Source organism: Vombatus ursinus, unplaced genomic scaffold (genome assembly GCF_900497805.2).
Source record: "Vombatus ursinus unplaced genomic scaffold, bare-nosed wombat genome assembly UNPS02014832.1, whole genome shotgun sequence".
In the NCBI taxonomy this organism is placed as follows: Eukaryota; Metazoa; Chordata; class Mammalia; order Diprotodontia; family Vombatidae; genus Vombatus; species Vombatus ursinus.
In genome coordinates, this window is record NW_020954610.1 from 41,853,511 (window position 1) to 41,867,787 (window position 14,277).

The 14,277-nt window shown below is 36.5% G+C and overlaps 1 pseudogene; it reads left to right on the forward strand.

Moving 5' to 3' along the window:
* Positions 1-7,705: 7,705 nt before the first annotated feature.
* Positions 7,706-8,267, forward strand: LOC114026078 (annotated as a pseudogene).
* Positions 8,268-14,277: the final 6,010 nt, after the last annotated feature.

Here is a 14,277-nt window from a genome sequence, read left to right on the forward strand (position 1 = left end):
TCCCTGTGCCTATTGTAGACTGGGGGCTTCCTGGAACGTTTGTCTGTGGTGTTGGGGAGGGAGCAGAGTCCTCTGTTCTGATGGGGTTCTGGTGGTAGGTTCCTGAGGGTACAGGAATCACCATAGTCTGTCCCACTGACCAGCATTCAATCAACACTCAGAACTTCTTTACAGATTCAACTGTCCTGTCTTGATCCTCAGATCCTCCCTTAATCGGGACTCTTGGGAAAGTAATTTTTACCTGAATAAGGACTATTGCACTATGCTCATTTCGCCCACTGGAAATAAATTTATTTTCCCTTCTGGATTCAGTTTTGAGTTGAAATAGGAGGCAACAGTGTGGAATAGAGACCAGAACACCAGGCTGGAAAACCCTCTTTTTAGTTTCTTCTCATTTGCTACCTCACCACCTCCCTAAGTTTCATTTTCCTCAAACGTATAACAAGGGACTTAGACTAGATGAAGGCTAAGGTCTCAAACAGTATTAATAGTTTATGTTAAAAATGTATTCAGTGTTGGGGCATCTAGGTGGCCCATTGAATAGAGCACTGGCCATGGAGTCAGGAAGACCTGAGTTCAAATCCGGTCTCAGACACATAACACTTACTAACTGTGTGACTCTAGGCAAATCACTTAACCCCAATTGCCTCACCAAAAACAAAACAAAAATTAAAAAAAAATCTATTCAGTGTTGAGCCCCTGGACTGTAGTAACACATAGGTGGAGAAAATCCCCCAAATTTCTTCCAGTGGAAAGAGGGCTGAACCAAGTTGAAGTAAAGAGACTTGTATTTGAATATCACCTTTGCCACCTACTGTTTATGATCTTGGACAAGGCATTTTACTTCCCTAGTCTCAGTTTTCTCATCTGTAAAGTGAGAAGGCTTTACTAGAGCCCTCTGAGGTCCCTTAGAACTCTAATTTATGATCAGTGCTTAGCACAATGCCTGCTACATAGTAGGCACTTTGTAAATATCTTCTGTCTAACTCATTGGCTAACCCTGTCTTTGTGAACCTAAATGGTTGATACAAGGGGAGGTATTCTAATTGCAGGGATTTTTAACCCATTTTATGTTATGGATTCTTGGCAGTCTGGTGAATCTGGACCCCTTCCCAGGACAATGTTTTTAAATGCATAAAATAAAATACATAGGATTACCAGGAAAACCAATTACATGGAAATATAGTTATCAATATATATATATACACATTGGAAATATATTATACACATAAACAAGTTATATATATGTGTATATATATGTATATATATATATATGTATATGTATAGCCTATATCAGATTGCTTGCCATCTTGGGGAAGGGGGAGAAGGCAGGGAGGAGGGAGAAAAAAAAATTTGGAACTCAAAATCTTATAAAAGTGAATGTTGAAAACTATCTTTACATGTAATTGGAAAAATAAAATAATAGTCAGTGGAAAAATATGTGTATATAAACTGTATCTATATCTCCATCTCTATCTGTCTATCTATCTATCTATCTATATCTATCTATCTATCTATCTAATTATCTATCAATTTATCTATCTATTTATAGAGCCCAGGTCTAAAACTCTTCCTCTAATGCATGCATGCATTTGTGTTAAAAAAGTTAAAACAGACCTGCTCTATGCAATGTAAGATTTTTTTTTGACCACATTATAACCTATCTCTTCACTGCCTTTTTCAATGGTCCTTTCAAAATTAAAAAAAATTTTCATAGTTAAAAAAATATAAATACTTTGAGTTATCCATCCGTTTCTTCCAACTATCAAAGTGACAATATGCATCACTTTGAGAATTTTTATACTTTGAAAATTCCATATAATAACTAGTTCTGGTTAATCATGAAAGATGGATAACTACAAAAATGATTGTAAAAGGAATGAACTATGCTTGCAGAAGGGTCAAGAAAGATAGAATCATAGTATTCCAGTATTGAAGGGCCTATTGATCCAAATTGTTTATTCTCTCAAGGGGGAAATGGAGATACAGAGAAGCTAAATGGTTTACATATAATTAGTAAGTGGCAGAGCTGGGACAAGAACCCATATACTCTAACAAACTTTTTTGTTTGTATTTCCACTGCTTAAATCCACTAAAGGACAGGTATTTAGTCAATTCTGGCTCTTTCACTCCTTTGTTCCCACCCTATTGATTTGTTTTTAATTTTTTCTTAACTGTTCTCTTTAGGACCCAATGGCACTTTGAAAGAGTTTTAAACTAAGCCAATAGTTAACTTTGAAAAGAAAAGAGTAAATATAAACATGATATATTGTATTACCAGATCCCCTTGAAAAAGACAAAAGTCAGCGAGGTGCTAATACCTCCAACAGAGACAACAACTGTTACCAAAATGAACAGTTTATATGGGTTGGAAAAAGCTTGTAGTACAGGAACAATTTAGGAATTTGCTAATTGCTAATGGTCATTAGCTGTTGGGGTAGCTAGGTGGCACATTGAGTATAGAGCATTGGGTTTGGAATTAAGAAGACTCATCTTGAGTTCAACTCTGGCCTCAGACACTTACTAGCTAGTGTGACCCTGGGCAAGTAACTTAACCCTGTTTGCCTCAGTTTCTTCAACTGTAAAATGAGCTGGAGAAGGAAATGGCAAACCACTGTGGCATTTTTGCCAAGAAAACCCTAGATGGAGTCATGAAGAGTTGGACACGACTGAAACAACTCAAGAAAAGCAACATTAACTGGTTGATGATATGTACTAAGGCAGAGCTCAGTAGTTAACCAATGCATCTGAAAACTAATTTATATAATCCATCCTCATTAATTATAATGAATCTTCTTTTGTGAAAGCATCACAGTAAAGTGAGAAAAGCACAAGATTTTGAATTGAGAGACATAGGTTTGAGTCCTACTTTGACATTTACTATCCATGCCACTCTAGGTAAGTCCAAGGCTCTTGATCCTCAGTTTCAGTATTTTTAGAATGGGAATTATAATTCTTTTACTATTTATCTGTTTGCATGGGGATAACTTAGCTGACATCCTCCTCAAAACAAACTGGGCAACTTCCCACAATACCATGACACTTGGAGATTTTAGAAGAATGTACTTGTTTTCCCTCACTTCTTGGGAAAGGGAAAAAATGGAGAAGTTATAAATTGACTATACATTAACATAATTGTAAAGTGTTTAATTGTCCTCTTTTCTGTCACCATCCAACTAGACCTCTTCAAAGGAGTCATACAATAAATAGCCTGTCCTATGACAAGTCCGTATAGGGCAATCGGGTCCTAGGAGATGAATACTTTGAGCTTCTAAGTGTTGCTAGCTGAGTTCAAACTTCAACCTTAAAAAGATCTTCCTCCAATGTACTCATATATGCCTTTATGCAGCCTGGTTTCTCTGTTACAAGAATATTATTATAGATTGGGGGAGGGAAGAAAAAGGGCAAAAAGGGGAGTTGCCTTAAAGGTCTTTGGACAAATGTCTCATTTTCCTTAGGGAGTAATTAGATCCTGTCTTATTCTTGGTGATAAAATAACTCCTTGAGCAGCTACATAGCATAAGGGACAGAATTCTATTCTTAGAGTCAGGAAGACCTGAATGAAAATCCAGCCTCAGACACGATAGCTATGTGACCCTGGGCAAGTCACTTAATCTTTGTAAGTCTCAGTTTCTTCAGCTGTAAAATGAGGATAATAAATAATAAATAAATGGGGATATTGTGAGAATAAATAAGTTAATATTTGTAAAGCACTTTGCAAACCTTAAAGTGCTATGTGAATGCTAGGTATTATTATGATTAATAATTAATAACAATTATTTATTAGAAGTGAATGACTATTAATAATATTTCTAATAAATCTGAATGCCACTAATTAAACTTTTTTCATTCTTAGATGCCCATGTCTTAGTTGAACTTGGGGATCATTTATAATACATTCATGGAAGGAAATTCATATTTATTTTATAGTCAGTGTAAATATAATAACACATTCATATACCTTCACACATATTCATATATATTTAACATTCATATACATACATATTCAATAACATATACATACAACATACATACATATATATTCATATACATGTTATAATAATAACATCACCAAGTGTCATATTTCTTGTTAGCTGGTGGGGCAGAATACAGCCATGAAAGAAACAGGGATAGTGCATTGTACAGATTCATCTTCAAATGTTTTCATGTATGACCTTACATCATCAGAGTAGGCATTATCAGCAAGGTGGAACATACTGGACTTGGAGTCAGGAAGGCCTAAGTTAGAATCCTGTCTCAGACATTTTTGCTGTGTGACCCTGGTCAAGCCCCTTAACCTCCCTCAGCCCAATTTTGCTCATCTGTGAAATGGGGACAATAATAGTACCTTCCTCTCAGGGTTGTTGTGTGGATCAAATGAGATAACATATATAAAGAGGTTTGCAAACCTTAAAGTGGCAGGTAAATTCTAGTTATTATCATTTCCGTGACAATGTAGAAATACCTAAATACCAAAAGAACTAAGACCCTAGTTCACATAGAATACTGTTTTCAAATCAGTTAATTTGAAAAAGAGTTAGGGGTTCTTAGTGGATTGAAAGCTTAATATGAACCTGGATCATATTAAACTTGTTATTATTAATTGTGTTAATATAAAATACTAACCAAGAAAGGTGATATAATTCTAGGCTGCATCAAGTGAGTCAAGGTGCCCAGGCCTAGTCAGGTAGTAGTATCAATCTCCTTTTCCCTAGTCAGATTGTACCTATAGTATTATGTACAGTTTTGGGCACAAAATTTTAGGAAGGACATTGATAGACTGGAGGGTGTCCAGAGGAAGGCAACCAGTATGGTGGTGGTAGTGGTGGCAGGGCTTCAAGTTCGTGCCATAAGTAGATTGCTTGAAGGAAATGAGAGTCTTTAGTCTGTAGAAGAGACTTGGAGTAGGGGTCATTGTAATTATCTTTTTGTAGCTTCAGATACTTGAAGACCTGTCATATAGAAGAGGGAATGGATTTATTCTTGGCTGCAGAGGTCAGAGTCAAACACATTTACACTTGAGGTAAGAAAAATCTTTCTAACACTCGTTGTTCAGTCGTTTCACTCCTATTCCACTCTATGAATTTTTTCCAGGGGATTTTCTTGGCAATGGTACTGGAATGGTTTGCCATTTCCTTCTCCAGTGTGTCCCCCATTTTATAGATGGGAAACTGAGGCAAATAGAGGTTAAGTGACTTGCCCAGGTTGACACAGTAAGTGTCTGAGGCTGGATTTGAACTCAGATCTTCCTGACTCCAGGCTTGGTGGTCTACCTATCTACCTGTACCACTGTACTACCTAGCCGCCCAGCTTTTGGAGTTGTCCAAAAGTGGTATGGGTTGCCTTGGGAGGTGGGAGGTTCCCCCTCAATGGAGGTCTTCAAGCAAAAGCTGGATGATCATGGCTGCATAAGTCTTAGAGAGGAATTATCATTTAGTTATGGATTGAACTTGGCCTCTGAGTTCCCTTACAACTCTGAGATTCTGTGACTTGGTGACAGACAGCTTACTTTATAGAACTGTTTGCATTCAAATTTCTATAGTGCTCTAAGGTTTATGAGTACTTTTGTTATAATAACTGTGTGAGGAAGGTAGTATTATTGTCCTCATCTTACAGATGACACAACTGAGGTTTATAGAGAGTAAGTGACCTGCCCCAAATCACACAGCTAGTAGGTATTGTAGCTGGAATTTGAATCCAGGTCTCTCCTGACTTTATGTCCAGTGGCTCCCCCCACCCCATGCTATCACACAGACTCTCTCTAAACCACCTACCTAGAATCTACATCTAGACCCCAGATAGCCCACATGCTCCATATACATACCATTGCCTCTAAAGAATAACCCATGGACAGAGGATACAGAATGTTCTGTTCAGTCATTTTTCAGTTGTGTCTGACTCTTTGTGATCCACTTTGGGGTTTTCTTGGCAAAGATACTGGAGTGGTTTGCTGGTTCCTTCTCCTGATCATTTTATAGATGAGGAAACTGAGGCCAGCAGGGTTAAGTGACTTGCCCAGCATCACACAGCTACTAAGTGTCTAAGGCCAGAATTGAACTCAGGGAAATGAGTTGTCCTGACTTCAGGCCCCACTACTATGCCATCTAGTCACCCGATGATCCAGAATGCTCCATTGATTTCTTGAGATTTCTTCCATCACATGCTTTTATGTGACTGTATGCTCACTTTGTAGAACTCTTTATCCTCAAATACCCAGTGATGAAATATATCAGACACAAGCTATTGCTTCTCAAGCTAAACTTTATTTCATTATACCACTTCCTAGGCCCCAACATTTAACTAAAAAAGAGGAGTAAATCTGATCTGTGCCTTAAAGAATAGATTGTACGATTTAAACTTATGTGAAGATGAAGCTAAAAGCCTGGACCTTGAACTCTGGTCCAGGCATTTGTTTCTGACTCGCTGAGTGATATACTCCCCTCAGGTGATACTCAGTCCCCAGTTATTCTTTCCAGCCCTGCCTGGTTGCATCTTCTCATACACTGGTCTCAGTGGGGAGGTCAGGATGATCTTTGTGCTTCGTTGCCACTTTCAGACTCTCTCTCTACCAGCATTCTTTAACTTCTCTTCTTATGAGTTCAATCCTACTGAAATTGATCTCCCAATCTAGATCCTAGTGGTGCCACCTACTGGCCTTCGAGGACACTCTCCTTCCTTTCTCAATATGTTCAGTGTCTGACTCAGCTATTTCCCCCTCTAATTTCAGCTCTAGTAATGGGGAACTTCAGATACATGTTGGACATACAGAGTCACCTTTGGTGGATTTATGTAGTTAAGTGCTTAATAAATGCTCTATTGATTATTTCCAATTCATTTGTTTGTATATAATAGGTTGCCTATTGTCTCTTCCATTAGACTGTGATTGAGAGAAGGGGCTTTTTTTTGGGGGGGAGTGGGGGATATTTTTTTTCTTTTTTCTTTGTATCTCCAACATTTAGCACAGTGCATGGCACATTGTAGGCCCTTAAAATACTTCTTGACTTGACTGGATTGATTGATTATTTTATAGAAAGATGTCAATAAAAACCACAAGGCATGGGATGTGTCTCTTTGGAAAGAAAACACATATCAGTTGGAAAACTGGAAAATTGTAGAGGTGAATGGCAGGATGAAAACCTTGTTTTAGGAAGATTAACATGGTGGTGGAAAGACTGAAGTTGGGGAAATCTATTTGGAGCTAATATTCTAAGCATGAGGTAACAAGAGCTTGAACCGTAGTGGTAGCAGGAATGTAAAGGAGAGATGGATGTAGGAGACGTTGAGAAGATGGATTTGGTGATAATGTCAGCTCAATTATGTAGTCAGTGAATTATCCAGGACTATTGTTTCTTCTTGTCCTTGTAGTCAGCTTCTAATTTCACAGCTAGTTAGCATCTTTCCTAGACATTTAGGGTTAAATTGTCTTCAAAAAAATCTCTTTTTTCAAGATGATTAGGGAAAAACGAAAAGAAGCTATATGTTCTAAAATATTTATAGTATCTCTTTGTGATGGCAAAGAAACAGAAATTGAGGGGATGCCCATCAATTGGAGAATGGCTGAACAAGTTGTGGTACATGACTGTGATGGAATACTACTATGCTATAAGAAATGATGAATTCACTTTTCTGTCCGCTCCCTCTTACCCAAGCGCTGTTCCAACTGCATCTCACTCACACAGAGTTCTGGGGCCTCGCAGGGCTAGTGTGGCCGCTGCCTCCTTTCTTCTGCTGCCATGATCATCTGCCCGGACCTCATCAGCCATGATAAGATGTTCTCTGACATTTACAAGATCCCAGAGATCACGAATGGGCTGTGCCTGGAGGTGGAGGAGAAGATGGTCAGTAGGGTGGAGGGTACCACTGAAGATTCACTCATTGGTAGAAATGCCTCTGCTGAAGGTCCTGAGGGTGAAGGAACAGATGCCCCTGTAATCACTAGAGATGACATAGTAATAAGCCATCATCTGCAAGAAACTAGTTTCACAAAAGAATCCTACAAGAAGTACATCAAAGACTACATGAAATCAATCAAAGACAGACTTGAAGAACACAAGCCAGACAGATTAAAACCTTTTATGACAGGAGCTGCAGAACAAATCAAACATATCCTTGCTAATTAAAAAAAAACTATCAGTTCTTCACAGGCAAAAACAGAAGCCAGATGGCATGGTAGCTCTCTTGGACTTCCGTGAGGATGGTGTGACTCCATATATGATTTTCTTTAAGGATGGTTTAGAAATGAAGAAATGTTAATAAATTCAGCTGATTACTTTGAATTATCTGTCATCATAACTAGCTGCTACTTTTTGTCATCCATACAACATCAGGACTTGGACAGACTTGGATTGATGTCATCCTGAGTTTTATTCATTTATATTTTGACCTTGATTTATTTGGAGTGGAGGCATTGTTTTTCAAAACATGTCATGTAGATGGTCCAAAATAAAACACATTTAACCCTCAAAATCCCCAAAAAAGAAAAGAAAAGAAAAGAAGTGATGAACTTAGTGATCTTAGAAAAACATGGATAGACTTGCAAGGAATAATGAAGAGCAAAATGAGCAGAACCAAGAGAATATTGTATATAGTAACAGCAATATTGTTTTAAGAACATCTTTGAGGGCCTAATTTTGACTATTATAAATACCCAATTTAACTTCAAAGGACTTATGAAGGAAAATGCTATCTGCATTCGGAGAAAGAACTAATGGAAATATGTATAGAATGATTTTACATATGAACATACATACATACATACACATTTGTGTCTAGTGGTAGCCATCTGGGGGAGGGAGGAAAAAAAGAAAAAAGAAAGCTATTATATATTTATTATATATATTTAGTATATTATTATATTTATTGTTATTTATATTTATTATATAATTATTATATATTTAAAAGGAATACCACATGGTAGATAATAGATTTGCAGTCTCATGTGTAATCATCTTTTTTCATTCTACTGTGTTATAGAAATGCTTATTTTATTTCTTAAGCTCAGAATAAAATACATAATTAAAAAAATACCCTGATGCAGGGTAGAAGCATGGTGGAACTGAAGCATGCTGAATGGATCCAGCATCTTTTATATTCAAATCCTGGTTGCTGACAATCAGGAGGGGAGAAAAACCTGGAGCTCAGAATCTTATAAAAATGAATGCTGAAAACTACCTTTACATATAATTGGAAAAAAAAAGAAAAAAAAAAGAAAAGGAAAAAGCTCTTTTGGTTAACAAATTTTTGTGTGTCTATCTTTTTAAATTTTATTTTTTATTTTGCATTTAATAAATATCAAAAAAGAGAGAACATTTCCATCCATTTGCCAAGTAGAACAGAAAAAAGTATTATGTTAAACTATTTATTTGTATTACATGCAATTTGTTTTTAAAAGTTTATAATAGATTCAACATGTAACTTTCTAAACTGTCCTGTTTGTATGTGTTCCCTTCCTAAGGGAACAGCTAGGTGGCACAGTGGAGAGAGCTCTGGATGTGGAATCAGGAAGAGCTGAATGCAAATTTGAACTCAAACATTTACTAGCTGTGTGAAAATGGGCAAGTCGCTTACCTGCTCTTTGCCTCAGTTTCTTCATCTGTAAAATGGGGATAAGAATAGCAACTATTACCCAAGGTTGTTCTGAAGATCAAGTGAGATAGTAATTGCAAAGTGACTGCACAGTGAATGGTAGTAAGTGCTATATAAATGTCAGTTATTATTATTATTCCTTTTGCTCTCTTCCATGAATAAAAAAAAAATCTACAATGCCTCTCCTCTATTGTTGTTCTACCACTCCCCTTCCTGCTTCTTCTTTTTCTTCTTCTTCACAGTACTATTGCTATCTCCCAACATGCCCCAATCCCCTCCTCATAAAAAGAAAAACACTAAGAACCACCCTTCCCTTTTCTTAAAAATAAAACAATCCTTGTAACAAAGAAGCATATTTAATCAAAATCAATCAACTCTGCCATTTTAAAAATGTTCATCCCATCCTTCACTTTGGGCAACATGTTTCATTATATACAGGTCTTCTGGAATCATGATTGGTCATTGCATTGATCAGAGCTCTTAAGCCTTTCAAAGTTATTTTTCAATGTTTTGTATAAATGTTATATGTACAATTGTATAAATTGTATAAATTGTTCTCCTTTACAACATTGTTATTGTATAAATTGTTCTCCTGGTTTTGCTCACTTCAATCTGCATCAGTTTATATAAGTCTTCCTGTATTTCTCTGAAACCATTCATTTTGTCATTTCTTATGTCACAATAACATTCCATTAAATTGAAATACCATAATTTGTTCAATCATTTTCCAATCAGAGTAACCCTTTAATTTCCAGTTTGTAACCACTACCAAAAAAAACTATTATAAATAATTTTTGTATCTGTACATTTTTTTTTATATTTCTTTGATTGTTTTGGGGGGTATAGGCCTCATAGTGGTATTGCTGAGACAAAGATCAAGCAGTTTATTTACTATTTGGTCATAGTTCCAAATTGCTTTCCAGAATGACTGGACTACTTCACAGCTCTACTAACAGTTGATCAGTATACCTGTCTTCCCACAGTCACTCCAGCAGTTGTGATTTTCATTTAATTTAATTTCATTTTCATCTTTACCAACTTCCTGCACATGGAGTGAAACCTTGGAGTTCTTTTACTTTGCAGTTCTCCAATGTCTAGTAATTCAGAACATTTATGAGTTGAAGAATTTCTGTTATTCCTATTTTTTAATCAGTTCCTTGTATATCTTGGGTATGAAACCTTTATCAGAGAAATTTTCTCCAAAGATTTTTTTCCAGTTAAGGCTTTCCCTTCCAATTTTAACTGCACTGAATTTGTTTGTGCAAAACTTTTTCAATTTTATGTAATCAAAACTATTCATTCTCCCTCCTCTCTATCCCTTGCCTGGTCATGAACTCTTCTCCTATTCATAGTTTCAAAAGATATTCTCTTCTTTGCTTATTTATGATATGATCTTTTTTTTGGTGGTATATGGCTGGATTAAACCCTAATTCCTACCAGACTTTATTACAGTTTTCCTAGCAGTTTTTACAATCCAATCCAATAAAGATTTATTAAGTATCTACTATGTGCCAGGTACTGTGCTAAGCACTGAGGATAAAGTTAATAAAAAGATAGTCCCAGCCCTCAAGGAGCTTATAGTCCAATGGGGAAAGACAACACACACAAAGAGGCAGGAAAGCTGGGTTGGGGGGAGACACCAGGGTGTAACTGGTGTGTGTGTGTGTGTGTGTGTGTGCTTTCTGGTATATTTTTTTCTGGGATAATTGTAACCAGGGAGAGCAGCAGATGCAGAGTTAGGTCAAAAGTCCAGTGTCTGCTCTCTATAAAGGAAGGCATTTGGAGGAATTTGGTACTCTGCCATTCAGCCTTCCAATCAGAGGGGAGAGGAGCTTGAGGTAGGTGATCACCAAACTTGAGTTAGGTGTATGAAGATGAGATTAGAGTTAACCTGGGAGGGGCATGGGTAGAGTTGGAAAAAATTAGGCACGGTGGCAAATGCACAGTGGAATGAGCAATAAATGGAGAAATTTTCTCAATGTATATATCTTTCTTTTGCCTTTTTTTTTTGAGACTGGTTCTTCCTGTCTCACCTATCCTGGAAACTCAGTTTTCATTCATGGACCCAGCCCTACTGCTGATTGGCACAGAAGTTTTGTGCTCCATTTCTGATCTGGATCTCTGGAAGCCAGATGGCCCCCTATTCTTGGGAATTCATTATTTTTGTGCCAGACTCAGTATAGAAAATGGATCAGCTTAGCATATGGAAACTCAGAACTCAATGAGTTCACTAGGTTCAGCCTCCCCTGAAGCAAGGATTACAGTCTTGCACTGCCATTCCAGGCTTATCTTTTTGCACAAGTTTATTCACTTCCATGTTATGAAATTTCATTTGAAGATGCTTATCAAGGCCAAAGTAGCATAAAACATATATCATTAAAGGACATAATAGCAGCTGTTGGATATTATTAATAAACTGAGTGCACATGACAAATGAAGTTCCTAAATGCTTTTTTTTTAATGAGCAATCAATCAAGCCTTTATTTAGATCCTATTGTATAACAGGGACTTTTTAGGTGCTAGGGAAACAAATACAATGAATGAAACAGTTCCTTTTTGAAAGGAATTTGTTTACATTGTAATAGGAGCTGACTTTTTTTTGGAGGGAAAGAGAAAATATAATATGATCACAAATAAATGCTATATACATATTATTTATTCATATATATTAAATGTGTTGTTCATTTGTTTCAGTCATGTCTGACTCTTTGTGACCCCATTTGGGGTTTTCTTGGCAAAGATACTGGAGTGGTTTGCCATTTCCTTTTCCAGCTCATTTTACAGATGAGGAAACTGAGGCCAACAGGGTTAAGTGACTTGCCCAGAGTCACACAGCTAGTAAGTGTCTAAAGTTGGGTTTGAACTCAGATCTTCCTGACTCCATGTCCAGTACTCTATTCAGTATGTCATTTACCTGCCATACACACACACACACACACACACACACATACACGAGTGCACACGCACATATGTACATATATTTTTATTTAATTCTCTTTCTCTTTCTGCCTTGTACTATAGTATTATAACACTATACACACAATAAATAAACAATAATTTCAGGAGGCACTAACATTTGGGAGAATCAGACAAAACTTCTTTTTTAAAAAAAAATCCCATTCCAAACCATCTATTCTACCTTTTATTTTTGTTGCCTTTTAAAAAATGTTATTCACAAACAAGAGACAAAAATAAGTAAGTTGGTGCTCAACAATAATGCTGAACTTGAATAGAAAGGAGATCACTAAGTCATAAGGATCCTTGCAGGCTTCATATTGACTTAGAAAACCACATATTAACACTATCTATGTTCTATTGTATTTTTTTATTTTGTTAAACATTTCCCAGTTATATTTTAATCTGGTTCTGGCTATAGTCTAGCCTTGTGGCTTTGTGTGTGACGCCTCTGGTATACAGATTTAGGCTTAGTCACAAAGCCATCTTGTTCCCCACTTCACAGACTTCAGATTAATGTAATTGTCTTGATAGTTCTTGGAAAATAAATTTCATAGCAGATTTTATGCCACCTAATTGATTTTTTCAGGCTACCTAGGTGTGTAGCTAGATGGCACAGTGGATAAAGTCAGGAAGACTCCTGTCCCTTAGTTCAAATCTGACCTCAGACACTTATTAGCTGTGTAATCCTGGGCAAGTCACTTAACCCTGTTTACCTCAGTTTCTTCATCTGTAAAACGAGCTGGAGAAGGAAATGGCAAACCACTCCAGTATCTTTCCCAAGAAAACCCCAAATGGGGTCACATAGAGTTGGATAAGACTGAACAACAGTAACAACAACAGTTGACTTTCCTCCTTTAAGAAGGTTCTGGATAGGCAGCTTATAGTGACTGAAGAAGTATGTTCAGTCTGGAAGACCTGGCTGTGAATTCAAGTCCTACTTCTGACATACCGGCTGTGTGACCCTAGGCAAGACATTATATGTTTCAGTATCCCTGGCTGCTCTGTAATATGATAAATTGCATGGCAGATGCAGATCCACAGTGGTAGAAAGACTCATATTTGAGGTTTCACATACCAATGAAATCATGGGTCTATTTTATAAAAAAAAAAAGAATTTTAACCAGTAAAGTTCTGTTGCTGATTTGTATAAAATGCAAGGCATTCTGCTAATGAAATATCTAGATCATGCATGCAACCACACACAAAAATCAGGAAACGTAAAAGGTAAAGTTATTGTTGTAACAGTAATTTAAAAAAAATTTGTCTATTAAAATTTATATCAAAGATGCAAATTATCCTGGGAAAATGCCATTTAATTATAAGACGCTTTTAAAAGTAAAATACAATTGCTCAGCTCATCTGCTTATATCTGTTACTTCTATATTATGCAAAATCATGGGATTTTTTTTTCCTGCAGGGCTAAAAAAAAAGGATATAGGAGTTGTCAAAACAACAGACTTCTATTTATTATTCTATTTATAACTTCATAGAGAAGAAACCTACTTACATATATCATGCAGTACAAAGAATAAACAGATCTTTAGAAATCAGTGGAATGTACTTGTGAAACTTGATATTAATGTAAATAGTTCTGCCATACTTAATATCTATGAAATGTCTTGGAACCCATAATCTAAAGTGATTTTTCAATCACATACAATTTTGATACAGCAACTTATAATACATCTAAACTACCCAGGGGACTTTCTTCCTGTGGACTAAATGTATAGAAAT